Here is a 14322-nt window from a genome sequence, read left to right as displayed (position 1 = left end):
TATTCCCATCAACTCTGCCTTGCCTCCCATCCCATATCCTAAAATAGTGCAAATATTAATTGGACTTGGGGTGTCCTTGTTCTAATGTGGAATAATGTCCTACATTTCTGTATTTCCATCATAGAGTGGTGTTCTTCAGTCTTTCCCATTTCCAAATGGGAAAGGTTATCTCAAAATTCATTTTATTCTATGTAGCACATTATGTGAAATAAATTTCCAAATTCCTCCTTAATCTAGGCTCAATATTCAAATTATAGAATCATTCATCTGTAACTGGAAGAAGCTCTACAGGGCATCCACTTTATCCCTCTTCCTTTTAACATTAGGAAACTGAGGCGAAGGGAGATTATATATCTTGTCCAAGAGTATACCTATACCTATGTTATAGAATCTTAGATTTATAGCTTGAAAGGAACTCAGAACCCATCAGATATAACACTCTTACTTTATAGCTGAATAACATGAGGCTGAGAGGCTATATGACTTGTCCAAAGTCACAAAGCAAGTTAAAGGTAAAACTTCAACTCAGGCCTCCTTGACAACAAAATCCAGGGCCCTATTAATAGTATCCACTAATTGTGTGAGAGGCAGGATTTGACATGACTCGTTTCACTGTCCTACATTGCCTCCCAAATGAGATCATATTTACTGAAATAGAACATTATTACTAAAATTCACTAAATTTTTTTTCTGCTTTGTACTCTATAATCTTATGTTACTCATATGCTCTACCCAGAAGCGTGATGTAGTAGGTAGAACATTAGATCAGATTAAAAAGTCTTCCTCTGAGAACTTTTGCCTCTAAGGTAAAATGGAAGTAATAAAAGCACCTTCCTCCCCAAGTTGCTATGAGGATAGAATGAAATATTTGTTAAATGCTTTGCAGACTTTAAAAGACCATGTAAAATGGAAGCTATTATTATATGCCTATTTGGAGGGCATGTCTCTGTTCTTTCAATTGTGCCTCCAATTCTCTAAAATCCATGAATACTTTAACTTATGGATAAAATTTCTTCCTCTGGGCAAGTCATTGCTAGATGCCATGGAACATTCCCAAATTTTGATTCTGTCTTTTAGGTTTGTGGCAATTTTCTATCAGCCAATGAAACTGTCTCTTTTAATTCACTTAGAAAATCACATCTCATTAAGGAATCCCTTGGTAAATTTTCAGTTAGTTTAACACCTTATAAACATTTGTGATCATATTCTAGGTTAGGGGGTAGTGGTTATAGATCAGTTCTGCTACATACAATCCCACTCCTGTCCCTCCAAAAATACACATTATAACAAGGCAGCATAGCTTAGGCTGAAATAATTAAGATCAGGTTTTAAATCCCTTCTTTGATGATTAATAGCTATATATCTTGATGTCAACATTTATCCATTTAATTTTTCTCATGTAATCATTTTGAGATGCCTGAAGTGTATAGATTCATAGGATCTATCTGTGACATTATGGATCATTGTAATCTCTGTTTTGGTGGAAGGAATTTGCTAGGCTGAATCAGTTATAAAGCCTTCATCTATAAGGTTCAATATCCAACATTGAAGGCAGAATTGAAGAAATGAGAGAAAAATGAGGAGTGACCTTCCATGTTTCTAACTGCATCTGCTGACTTTCATTAGAATACCTACCTCTGTGGCAAGAATTGGCTTTAATTAGAATGGTGATCTATGGAAATTTTTAGCCAAATTTTAAGTTAATTTAATAACCAAAGTGATTACATATGATAAAATGTCCAAACTAGGTTTTAGTTTGAAATAATAATTCATATTAATATAAACTTTTAACTTTGCAAAGTGTTTCTCTCACAATAGGGAGATAATAAAGCATTATTTTCTTCATTTTATAGTTTAATTGTCTAAGACTCAGAAAATCCCAGTGCCTTACTCATGATCTCATAGCATTTTTGTTTTTCAATTGTTTTATTTGGATTTGACTGTGACACAGTTTGGGATTTTCTTGGCAAAGATCCTCCAGTGATTGGCCGTTTCCTTTTCCAACTCACTTTCCATATACAGAACAGATACTAAATATCTGAAACCAGATTTGAATTCAGGTTTTTCTGACTTCAAGCCTAGCTCTCTGTCCATTGTGCCACCCAGCTGCCCATAATGTCATAGCTAAATAATTCAAATCCAAATATCTTCTCTCTAGGTGCTCAATCTGGTATGAGATTGTTATGTGCTGGTTAGCATAAATTGCTCTATTTCAATTCCATATTATTAGTATTTTTCATATTTAAAAATTCCAAGTTTTCCTTTTAAAAATTCGATTTATCTACATATTCTCATGAAAGTTTAGCCCAAAGAGTTCTCTTTTACAAGGATATATTATTTTGTATTGCTCAAGAAAATCATAAATAAAAATATCTTTGTGAAGAAAATTACACCTTTCTGTTGTAGAGGATGAAGAATTAAAAAAATTAGAACAATTTTCAATCTAATACAATAACATTCTTGATACTTAGTGACTTTACAACTAACTTTTATTTTATTTCACTGATACAATCATAACAAATCCAGTTCTAATAACCAACCAAGTTGATTGTTTGCCCATTTGGTTATGGTTTATTAGCTCCTGTTCAGTTATAAAATTTGAAGATTCTCCCAGATCTATCTGCAGAATCTCTTTCATTAATATTTGTGGAAACCTAAACTACACAGGGGCTGCCTTAAGGACAGAAGATGTATTATTCTTATTTGGGATTGTTTAATTGCTTAATATTCCTTTTGCTATCTCCATACATTAATATTTATTAGCATTATCTAGTTGGAGCTTTATTTTATACTTGGGGATATATTTTCTGGCATCATTTACATAGTTAGTACCCATGATTTCCAATGTGCTTAGCAAACTAGATGATTAATCTCAGTAAGTAAAATGTAAACTAAGTAGAGTTAAAAATGAGGAGATAGGGCTGAAGGACACCTGAAGTACATACTTTTTTTTTTAACTACCAGCTAGCAAAGTAGATTGATTGCTTCTAGGTTTAAGGATGATTTAAATTTCACTTAAAAATTTTAACACCTGTATTCAATAATAAGTGCATAGAAGAATTCTTTTTGTTTTCTCTAATCATTCACCATACATTTCCATGAAAAAGACTATAATTATATGATACTCTTTACTAGTATGATACTCTATAATTATATGATACTCTTTACTAGTTCCCTATGAACTACAAAAGTGTAATATACACTGGGCTATGTGTCTATTTGCAATTATAGTTTTAATTCTGTATGCCCATTAACTGCCTTTTCTTTCTATTTATATGCACAGCTGATAAAATAATCTTATTGACTCTTTTATTATTAAACATGTTAATTTAATATTTTTGAAAAATTAATAAAATATAAATATAAAAGGAAGAGAGATCACTTCATAATTCAATGAGTATCATATAAATATTCAAGGTTTTCAAAGACAAGACACAGGAAAGAGATATTTTAGTTATATGAAAATTTATTTTACCCATACTTGACAAAATGACCCATAAGACATTATCTCACTTTGCCACCAGGACTTTGAGGTAGTAGGATATGATGGGAGATCATTTGAAGAAATTTGTCAGTGAGTAGGAAGAGAGTGAGTGTATTGCTAAATGGTGTGGTAGAATAATAGATCGCTATTTCACCCATTTATTCTCTAGACAGAGCAAAATCTTGAAGCAAAAACAATTCAGCATTGATCTCCACCTTCTCATTTTTTGGAGTGAAGCTATCAGACTATTTCTTCACAAGAAGTGCATGCAAGGATGAGAGATGAGAACACTGGGCTGAAAGCATTGCTATTCATAATGTTCTCCAGTTTGAGGTTTTGGATTGTCTCCATTAGGATCTGAGAAGAAATGATAATGGTAGGATAGTGGTTTTATTTACCTGGAACATATTGTTTTCCATCTCTCCCACAGGGTGTCTTGTTGCTTTCCAGCTTTGTAAGTAGTGTTTGGTTGGCAGCTGATAGTGATGGTTGGCCACTTCTCCTAACAGAGAAGAAATAGCAGTTATTTCAGAATCTTCTGCAATTATATACATTGTAATCTAGTGAGAGCCTAGGTGAAAATAAATGCCACACCCAAAGAAAATATTGTAAAAAGACATTACATATGATTAAAGCTCCAACTTGGTTTGTTTAATAAAACTGTTAATTCCAAAGACTGGGAAATATATATATATATATATATATATATATATATATATATACATATATATATATATATTTATAGAAAGATTCATCAATACTATGGGTTCCTAGATTGAACTAAGGAGATAAAAAGGTTTTGGAGCTAGCTGTTGGGACATCTCCAGGTGGAGTATGGGCTTATTCACTCATGCCTTGCTGATAGCTAACAAGGCATTCAAGAAAATTATCTGGATGGATTTTAAGAGAGTACTCATCCCTTCTATTCAATCTATAAAAATGAATAGATCAACTTGACCAGGCTCTGAGATGACAATCATGTTGTAAAGTTCATTTGCTTTTCCCAGTTATCTCCACACTATGTCACTTGAACTCTATCCAGTATCTTCATTTATGTTACAACTTTGGATTCTACCCATCATTCCTCAGCTCTGGAAGGTGAACATTCACTTAATCTTGACTGGGAAGGCTGCCAGATTACTTCTAGCCATTTGTATCACAACATATATTTGTGCCCATCCCAACTGTCCTCTCTTTCCAGTTCCTAATATTTAGCATATTGCCTGGCATATATTAGATACTTAGTGATTGGCTAATTATTGACTTTCCATTTTATGATGTCCCTGAAAAACAGGTACTATATTATTTGCTTTTGTTAGTATCTATAGAATTTACCCCAGTGCATGGCACATAGTAAAATATTAATAAGGGTAATAAGATAATAAGGGGGAGTAAGTATGCCCATATTCATGAACTTTCCCAGAAGTTCAAATGATGATAACTTGTGGCAGAAGTTAATAGCAAAAATAAAATGACCACACATAAAATTAAAGGAAAAAAAGCTCAAGGTTAATCTTCCCCAGGTCCACAGATGACAGAAATTGAAAGACTCAATTTTCCTGCAGGAATTCATGAGAGAGGCTAAAATATATATATATATATATATATATATATATATATATATATATATATATATATATATATATATGTAGGTGTCTATTCACTCTGAGAAGGGAGTTCATGGACAATATTTGCAAACGGCAAACTCCTTTGGAGGAATGGGGGATAGTTTTAATTTCATGGATAGCATGATGTAAGAAGTTTGCTTTTTAGATAGAGAAGTGAAATGTTCTGTACTGCACATTATGGGTAACAGTGATTTTGAGAGATGATGAACTCTTATGAATTGAACATTGAACAAAGTTCATGAATTTGGGCATTGAGGAGAATATTTCCTTGGACTTAACTCGATAACACGTTTCTTAAAGACTAAAGAGGATTGCCAGTTGAGCCTCTGTAATTAAAGGTCTAGAGCCATGAAATGGTGGTTTGTAGTAGAGCAAGAGATCCATCTTTTGTTATACCCCCTATTTTACTATGCAAATCTTATGGAAGAGAAATGCATGTTCAATAGCCTCCAGAGTATGTTATATTCTAGGAGCATCCTAAATCATAGTACTATAATTTTTGTTGGGATATTAGTGGTTCTGTGGGAGAGAGGATATCATCTGAATGCCATAAGGTTGCTCCTATAACAATCCCAAGTTAATTTCCCAATGAGAAAAATTAATGGGTTTTTGGTAGTATTTTCTGTTTTTGTTTAGGGACACACACATATACATACATACATGCACACATACACATGAACACGTGCATGTGCACTCATGCATATTATATATACATATATATATATATGTATATATATACACAAACATACATATATGTGTATATTTCTTCTACTGCATTTTCTGTGAGTTGAAATAAAAATAATCCCATTCCTGACTTGCATTTAATACCTTGAGTTGATTTATAAGAGATTGAGATCCTGCTGTTATTCAAATTAGAACAATTTTCACATGAGCTACACTATATATATATATATTTAGAAGTTTTTTTTTCTTTTTTTTTCCAGAGTAGGTGGACATACTAAGCTAAAAAGGGAGACTGACACTGAAGGCTCAACCTTCAGAATGGAATCAATATTTGTGTGAGCCCAGAGCCTTGAAATGGGGTCTGGACCATGGGTCATATAGACAAAATGAAAGCCCTTGAGTCTAAGAATCACCACGTCATGGAGAGGTTCAATTGATAATAAATAAATAGGAGACTGGAAGAACCCCTCAACTATCTCAGCCAATCCAGCTTGATATTTTTAATAGCAAAGACATACAGCAGAGTAAGGATGGAAGCACAGGTCCAAAGTACATGATCATTTGAAAATCATTGTGAAGGAAATTGATGGAAGATTTTGAACAGCATATATTCCCAAAACAATAAAAGGCAGTGGAAAAAAATCACTTCCCCTCTCCTCTTCTTTGTTCTCTTCTCCTTTCTTCTCCTCTTCTCCTTTTTCCTTTATGTCTTTCTTTCTTAGTTGAAATTTAAACCACTCTTAAGTACTGGTTCCCATGGAAATGTTTTTACATGTCAAAAAATATACAATATTGAAAAAGCATTCCGAAGAATATTCCCTAATTAGACATTTTTCTGTCATGTGCAAAATGAAATTGTAAATGTCAACTCATTTGGCTTTTGATGCTTCAAGGTCGTTATTTGTTATCTGAATAAAAAATGAAGAGCCAGTTATAGACTTTGATGACATGATATTCAATCATTTAAAACAGATGCATTACCATTCTGGAAGCCTTGATGATACTTCTCACAGATCTCTCACAATAGCTCCTAAAGAAAAGCTGCAATGAGTTGTTCAAACCTTCAGGTCAGTTTGACTCAATTATCAGGGATGATGAAAATATTCTGTAATCTATGGTCAAATCCAAGGGTTCTTCTCACGGGCATTTCTGACAGAAATAAGATTTCTTATAGTGGTTGGCAAATAAATGTTTTAAAGAAGAACTATTTGCTGTCTGCAACAGAAACAGGGAAGTTTTTCTTAATGAGCATGGTAGACATTTTATTAATTTTCATTGATAACAACTTTGATGATCTAATTACTTTGCATATCTCTAGATCTGAAAAGAAAAGAAAAAAGATAATATACTAATATACACTCAACTCATCCTCTGGCCACATCTGGTTGTTGATCACTTAGACCTGATTGAAGGTATATTTTTTGAATGAAAAAAAAATGATAGGCTGATAGATTTAAACATAGATGGGCATTGGAGGGTGGATATTATAATCCTTTCATTTTTAAATATGAGGAAATTGAGGAACTGATAGTTTTAAGAAGTCAAGAAATAGTGTAGCACAGAAGAATTGAACAGTAGTAGAGTAGTGTAGAAACAGCTTAGGCTTTCAAGGCAAATAGGTCTCTCAATCAATAAACATTTATTAAGTGCCAAGGATGTGCTAAACTCAGGGGGAACAAAGAAAAGCAAAATGTCCCATGAAAATGTGCCTAATCTTTAAAGAATTGACATAATAAAAGGGAAATAAAGAAATGCTGACTTTGCTCCTTCTACCTGTGTGATCTCAAATCACTTGACCCCTCTGGAATTTAGTTTTCTCGGGTATTAAATAAAGGGATGTGATTATGCAACTTCACTGATCCCCCCTAGTTCTTTATAATACTATACAATACTATAGCATGCCCAGACTTACTTTATTTTAACTTTTAGCAGGGGCAAGATTCAAAACTTAAGTCTTTTGCTTCAGAGTTCTTTCCACTATAACACTCTATCTTCTGCAAGATTTCCAGGCTCAAGGGGCAGTGAGGTATTGGAATGGATAGAACACTAACCCTGGAGTCTGGAGAACCTGAATTTAAATTCAGCTTCAGGCACTTGATACTTACAAGCTTTGTGACCCTGTGGAAGTCACTTAATCCTAATTGCCTTGCATGATAATAATTAATAATAAATTTTTTTCCAAGTTAATGCATGGTTGTGTGTATATATTGAGCCAGCCCTTAGGAAATGGCTTCTTCAAAAATATCCTAGATAGCAAGCATTTTGACATGATAGCTTTAGTCTTTACACATATATAACCCAAGGAAGAAGTAGAGGGATTATCCCCTACAAATTTTCATCCCATACATACTGGATTAATGCTTAAACATCCTCTCCTGTTCCTCCTCCTCATCCTATCCCATTCTCATGTTACTGATGCACACTGGGAAACATGGAGAAGTCAGTTGTCTCTGAAAGTATCTTTTGTCCACTGTCAAGGTCCGAGCTAGTTCCTCTGAAGGGCTCAGAATCCTAGTCAGGATAAGCAAAAGTCTTTGCCTCACGTTGGGCGCCAAAATGTAAATGTCCTGTCGTCTCTCAGTTGTAATCCTTCTCTGGAAGGAGGATTCTTTTCTCTGTGAATCTTTTCCTCTGCGAGCAGGATTCTTGGGAGGCTTCTGGAACCTTCCCCTCAAAAAGTGTGGGATTGTTGGACTTGTGAATCCACGGCGTTTTCTCTTTGACTCAATCCAGAACTGCCGTGCCAATTCAATGTCCCAGTCTAGACTGACTTCAGACTCAATGTTGCCTTCTTTTATCCTCACAGAGAATGGGCTTGTGGGAACTCAAGGGCTTGTGGGAAATACTTCAACCAATGGACTTGCTCCTTTTAAAGGTGTAAACTCCTTTAAATATGTAAACTCCTTTACAGAAGTCTAAAGGTGTAAACTCTTTTTAAAGGTTTGAACTAAAGGTGTGAATTCTGAGCTAGAGAATTGTTTAGCCAACCTGAGTTATCACCTTGTTCTAACAGTCCACATTATCTGAATATTAGGATGCATAAGGATGGGGATGAGAGAATGATCTCAAATGCACCTGTTATTGATAGTCATAGCCTTGAACAACATCTTCTTTAATTACTTTGTTTCAAAATTCTTTGAAATTGAAGCTTATTCTTGTGCTGTGATACAGAGATTGTTACTGAAATCACATTCATTCAGAAAAGGCATTAGATCCAAAGTTGTTAGTTTTGCTGCTGCTGTTTCTCTTGTGATTGTTGCAGCTTTTGCTGCTTTAGTCATTGTACTGTTTCTCCTGTATCTTTTGCTATTGCTGCTGCTATTGTTGCTATAGTTGTTTCTCTTAATGTTGCTGCTGTGAGCTTTAGCCCTTCTTTTATTCAATTAAAAAAAAAAAACAACCAAACATTTTGCCATTGTGAGTTTTCCATTCTACCAATTAGCCCTCTGGAGGAGATGCCATTGTTTATCCACTAATTCACTAAATTAGAGTGTAATAGACAAATGATCAGAAATATGGTTATAAATAAGGTTCATGGTCAAAGATAGGACACAATGCAAAGTAACAAAAGGGAACAAAGTTTTGAAAGGGGGGCTATTTGTAGAGTACATACATGTCTAACTGATAAAAATTGAATTTCTTCTGGTGTGATATAGTCTCCTCCATTGTTAGGACACATGAAATTTGGGAGATATGATGTGGATGTGGGTATTTTCCGTCAATTTGAGTGGAATTTTGTTTCTAAGAACAATCTGTTAGTTGTTCTTATTGTTGAAGAATAGGTACAATCTACATGATAGTACCTGTAGCCTGAATAGCTATATTATTAATGTTAATGACTTTCACAAAACAAATGATCCTTCCTTCAAAGACTTACAACCAGGGGGATATTTTTAGTGACCACATTGGAATAGATCCCTTTTGGCTCCAGATTCTCTGGAAAATGCCCTATTGAGTCACAGAGGAAATTAGGGCAGAGTTGACTTCCCGACAGACTCCAAACAATCAAATAGAACAGCCTGTCCAGCCTGTGATAGCTTGGTGTTTTTTTTTTTAAATACAATATGTTACTTTTTTTTATTTTTATTTTTTGGCTACAATTAGTAATCACATCTATCTAAGAGGACCACACCCAGGTAACTACATCCACTGGAGTCTAAGATGCTCAAGGAAACTAGTAATTCATCTGTTGTTTCCCAAAAGCCATTTTTAAGTCATTTCTGTAACAAATAATAATGAACAAGAGCTTTGGAATGTCTGTTTCAGAATGAATTCCTTATGAAGAAAGAAACAAAATTATTACAAAAATAATATTCTTTAGAATGGTTGGCAAATGACTAAGTTTAGGATGCCAAGTTGTGGCTTCCTTCTTTAAGAATTCCTGTTGAAGTTAAGTACAGATCCATTTTTTAAATGTCCAAGTATATAACTTTCTATTTAATCTTATTCAATTCAGCTCTTCTTTCTGCATTATTGAGACTCTTGATAGTTGAATCTGTCATCCAATATATCTTCTCCTAGTTTCATGTGATACTTCTCATCCATGTTTTTAATTTAGAGACAAAGCCTGTTGGCATTTCAATAGGGCCTGCAACTAGTCTAGTTTTGGAGCAAACATGCCCTGATGGCTTTGAATCTCATGAATTACTTTGTCAAATGTAGCATGAAATATGGTAGAATTACCTAGAACATAAGTAAGACATTTTCCATAGTAATCATAGGTAGATAAAGCACCAGATATGTCCAGGTTCCTGAGACACCTTCTCCAAATTTATCTACTTCTTTTTGTTCCAGTTTACATTACAGGTTGAGCTGATACAGATTTAACAAGTCTACTGGAAAGTCTAATTAAAGGGTTTGAAACAATGCACTTGCAAATTAAAAGAGTGGATTGCAAGATAGAACTGTATAATTGCTTTATACCCATTTTCATGCAAGATTTTTCTTCTCAAATCCAAATTACACTAATTCAAAATAAGTTATCAAAATTACATGGTGCCAAAATGGAAACTGTACTTATGACTACATTAGTATAGGGAAAAGCTTGAATAAGGAAGCTTTGTCTACCAATGAGTAGTATTGCATTATCGGTAATTTATAGTCTCAGAGAAATTGTAGTCTCTTAGAATATAGAGAGGTTGGGTTTTGCCTAGAAACACACAATCTGCATCAAAGATTGTCTTCTATCCTGGTTTTATTAACTTTTTAGGACAGCTTTCTAACTATAACACTGCTTCTCTGTATCATATTGTGTAGCATAAAGCTTTACTCTGGTTAATAGGGTTAGCCAAAAATCATTGAGGAGTTATAATTCACTTTTCATCATAGCTGTCCTTGGTTGGCTCTTTACTTTGTTCAAATCAGTGAGTTGATTGCTAGAAATCCAGTGATGTTTATCCTGTGAAGTCCAGATGAAATGAGTATATCCCAAGCAAATAATAATAATAATAATAATAACATTATATAGTGATGTTATATATCATTATATACCATTATATTATATTGGTATATATTATATACCATTATATAGTGGTGTTAGGCGAAGTTCTGTACAATTATTCTCATTTGATCCTTACAACAACCTGGGGAGGTAGAGACTGATTTTTTACCCACTTTACAGTTAAAGACATTGAGGCAGAGGTTAAGTGATTTGCCTAGGGTCACACAATTACTAAGCATCTGAATCTAAATTTGGACTCAGGTCTTAATTAACTCCAGGCCCAGAGCTACATTTATTTTGCCACCCAGCTACCTCATTTGAGTCAGTGAGTCAATTAAGTACTTATTAAATGCCTACTAGTACAATAACAAAAAGAATAAAAGCCCAGCTACTGTGGTAAGCAATGGGAATACAAAGAAAAGCAAAAGATAGTCTCTGCTTTTGAGGAGCCCACAACCTAATGGGGGACAAACCATGCAAATAACTATGTTCAAACAAGTTATATATACTATAAATTGTAAATAATTAACAGAGGGAAGGCACTATAACAATGAGGTGTCAGAAAAAGTTTCTTTTGGAAGATGGCACTTAACTGGGACCTGGAGAGAGCCAGAGAAGCCAGGAGGCAGAGATGAGGAAGCAGAGCATTCCAATCAAGGGGATCAACCAGTAAAAATGCCCCAGAGCTGGAAGGTGCATTGTCTTATTTGAGAAAGAGCAAGGAGGCAAGTATTACTAAATTAAAGGAGTATATAACTGACTGTTAAGATGTAAGAAAACTGGACAAGATTTGTGTGGTGTGTGTGTGTGTGTGTGTGTGTGTGTGTGTGTGTGTGTGTATCTACACGCATGCAACCTGTTAAATAGATTATGAAGAACTTTGAATGATAAATGGAAGATTTTGTGTTTGATTCTGGATGGTAATAGGGAGCCACTTGAGTTTCTTGAATAGAAAGATGACAGTATCAGATCTACTCTTTAGGAAAATCACTCTGACAATTGAGTGGAGGTTGAACTATAATGGGGAGAAACTTATGTCAGACAGACCACTTGAAAGCTATTGCAAGAATCCAGCTATGAGAGCTGAGGGCCTATGTCAAGTTAATGGAAATATCAGAAGAGGAAAGAAACTGCATTTGACTGATGTTTCAAAAGTGAAGTATATATGCCTTTGCAAAAGATTGGCTATGGGAGATGGATGAAATATAATGAATTTGAGGATGGCGTCTAGGTTGTAAGTCTAATGGACTTTACAGTAATAGGGAAATTTAGAAGGGGAGGAGGGTTTCAGGTAAAGACAATGAATTCAGTTTTGGACAGGCTGAATTTAAGATGGTTATAGGATATTCAGTTTGAGATGTCTGTCTAAAGCTCAGTTGGAAATATGAAACTCTGTCAGCAGAGAAATTAGGATTGGTTGAGTAAATGACAATCATCAGTAAAGAGATGATAATTGAATACAAGAAGCTGATCAGTTCACCAAGTGAAACAGAATGAAGAAAGAAGAAAAGGGGTCCCAGAACAAAGCACTATATGATATCCATTAGGGGCTATGACCTGGATGAAGACCTAACAAAGGAAACTAAGGATAAGTGGTCAGATAGATATAAGAAGAACCAGGAGAAGGTATTGAAAAACAAGAGAGAAGAGAGAATCAAAAAGAAGAGGGTGATTAACTGTATAAAAGCCCACAGAGAGGTAAAAAAGAATGACAATCAGGAAAAGGCCATTGGATTAGACAAGTAAGAAATCATTGGTGACTCTGGAGAGAGCAGTTTAAGTTGAATGATAGGATCAGAAGCTAGACTGTAAATGAGAGAGAGAGGAGAGAAAGCAGAGGTATCATTGATAATGCATATTCTCAAGGAGAAAACAGGAAAGATGTGGGATGAGAGTGGGGCTGGATGGATCAAATGCAAGCTTTTTGAAGATGAGAGAGACTTGGAGATAGACGGAAATAGCCAGTAGACAGGAAGAGATTGAAGATCAATGAGAAAGTGAAGATAATTGGGCAATCTTCTGGAAAAGATAGAATAGAATGAAATCACTTGTGTAGTATTTAGCTTGGCAGGGAGAATGGTCACATCTCTATGTTGCAGAAGACATCTGAGTGAAGAAATTAAAAATCTGGAAGGGAGAGATCTTGCCAGATAGCTTCTTTTTTCTAGTAAAATATTATCTCTCTAACAAGGTGGGAGGAGAGGAAGTCTGGAGAAATTTAAGAAAGGATAAAAATATTTGGAAGAGATACTGTAAAGACCGGGATAATGAGTTAATTAGGGAAGAAGGATTGCATAGCAGTAGTGAGAATTCAACAGAAGTCACATAATACCAATTTATGATGGATATAGAATAAATATGTGATTTTTTTCTATCATCATTTGGCAGCACATGTGTAGGAATGAAGGTCAAGATACCCTGCGATTGATATGAGTGATACTCAGGAGAAAAGGGCTAAGTAGAGTTGAACTAGTTTAATAAGGGGCCAAAATTAGAGGAAGAGAATGTGGATGAATCACATAATGTGGTTCATCAAAACCTCAGTTATCTTCTCCCACATAGACAATTCTGTCAGAGTTTTCAGTTCTCAATAAGAAGAGTAAAAATGCTACGTTTCTTATATTTGTATGCATGTACATCTATATACATATGTATACACCAAAATGGATGTGTATATACATATATAAGTAAATGTATGATATATGTATATACGTATGATGGTTCATGTAACAATGAATTTTATTTTAGGACAAGGAGAATACCTTTGAGTGAATACTTTAAAGAATTTGTAAGAAGTAAATAATTTTGTATAATATATAATAGAAAAGTTTAGGGATTAAAATGTCTATAAGTTATAATCCTTCTCTGCGAGGAGATTTTCTGTTAAATCTTTTCCTCTGTGAGCAGGTTTCTTGGGAAGCTTTTGTAGCTTCCAGCCAGAGTGAAGGTAGAATCTCAAATACTATTCTTCCTGAATCCTGGCTCTGAATCTCCTCCAGCTCTTGTCCTTCCCTAATCCAGACTGCTCCTCCAAGCCCCATGTTGTCTTCTTTTATCCTCGCAGAGAATGGGCATGTGAGAATTCA

Source organism: Sminthopsis crassicaudata, chromosome 4 (genome assembly GCF_048593235.1).
Source record: "Sminthopsis crassicaudata isolate SCR6 chromosome 4, ASM4859323v1, whole genome shotgun sequence".
NCBI classification, from domain to species: Eukaryota; Metazoa; Chordata; class Mammalia; order Dasyuromorphia; family Dasyuridae; genus Sminthopsis; species Sminthopsis crassicaudata.
Note: the sequence above shows the minus strand (reverse complement) of the source record.